Source organism: Coenobita brevimanus, chromosome 78 (genome assembly GCF_032717465.1).
Source record: "Coenobita brevimanus isolate Jiangsu-jjx chromosome 78, ASM3271746v2, whole genome shotgun sequence".
NCBI lineage: Eukaryota > Metazoa > Arthropoda > Malacostraca > Decapoda > Coenobitidae > Coenobita > Coenobita brevimanus.
Window position 1 is genome coordinate 42,363,622 of NC_137031.1, and position 1,629 is coordinate 42,365,250.

General features: G+C 50.6%; 1 pseudogene; it reads left to right on the plus strand.

The window, feature by feature from the left end:
* The first annotated feature begins 238 nt into the window (after positions 1-238).
* LOC145408836 (uncharacterized) overlaps positions 239-1,629 on the plus strand; it is a 32,464-nt pseudogene continuing 31,073 nt past the window's right edge.

The window sequence follows — 1,629 nt, forward strand, 5'->3', positions numbered from 1 at the left end:
GTGTGGGAGGTGCTGTGACCCGTGTATCGCAGGATGGCGCCACCCGCCCCCCGCCCTGCCCCCCGATACTGAGCTGCCTCGCTTTTCTGCTGCTGTTGCCGCCGCTAAAGCCGCCGTCCGTCGCTCGGCTCTCACATTATCTCCGCCACACGCTCCACTTACCATGAGCAACGTTCGGGACCCCCTCGACCCCACGGGGATCTACTGATGGGGCGGGTTGGCCAGTTCCGTCGCTACCATGGCCCCGTCCACCCCTACGGCCCTCCTCTTAGCCCTCGCCGCCCTCCCAGCCCTCAGCCCCCAGCCCTCAGTCGTAGCCCTCCTTCCGCGCCTTCCGGATGATGTTGCCGTGGACGAGAACAACCTGGGAGAGGGGGCGTCGCTCCCCCTGTCGCTGGGTGAGGCGGCGCGGGTGCTGGAGCGTCTGAGGAACCTGGAGGGCCAAGCTGACGACACAGAGCCAGGCGCCAGGTTCATCGGTGTCACTGACGGAGGACTCTACCGTGGTGGTCAGTGCATGTGCTGGTTTGTTTGTTATCTAGTTCTCACACACTTAACATCCCTTCCCCTCACCCCATACACTCACACTGATAGTCACACTTAAAAGTCACGCTCATACTCAATCTCACACTCACCTCTCACACCAACAATCACTCATACTTACAGTCACCCTCAAACTCACCCTCACTCACTCTCACACTCACCTTTCACACTGATACCCACTCATACAGTCAGCCTCACACTCATACTGAGGGCCATGTGCTATGTGGCTTTGAAGATTTCGCAACACCTCTTCCTAGGCGTATTATTCTGCACATTACACCTGAGTATTCTTGTATTTTACCAATGCGCGTTAGGTCGATAATAAAACCATATAATTAAAATACATGAGAACTGTAGTATGCAAAATAAATCGCTATGGAAAAAGTGCTTAGATGCCTCCTATGTTACCTACTCTGTCCCTGATACACTCACTTTCACACTCACCCTCACACTCACTCTCAAACACATCCTCATACTCACACACTCTCAAACTCACCCTCATCCTCACACTCACTCTCAAACTCATCATACTCACTCTCAAACTCACCCTCATCCTCACACTCACTCTCAAACTCACCGTCATACTCACACTCATACTTCACACTCACACTTCTCTAAAACATAAACATTCGGCCTTCCATTCACATCCAAGGTCATACTCTCGTGGGCTCAGAGGGCTCCCTAGCACCTCTTCCTTTGCGATTTGTTTTACAGATTACACTTCAACATCCTCGTTCATGTTAACTGCATCTTTTTATATGTCATGATAACGTGTATAAATTATTTAGGATAATTATGACAGAGCAATATGTGAAAATAAACAAGGAAGGGAGAGATATTGGGCACCTTCATAGATTACAAGAGCAAGGGTGTTACTGGCACTCACACTCACACTTTCACACTTACACTCACCTTTCACTCACATTCACACTTACGCACACCCTTCACACTTACACTCATACTCACACTCACCCTCACACTCTGTCCTCATACTCACAATCAACATTACTTTTACACTCACCCTCATCCTCACCCTTACCCTTTGCATTCACCCCTCACCAGTCAGTCATCCTTGCTCTCACCCTC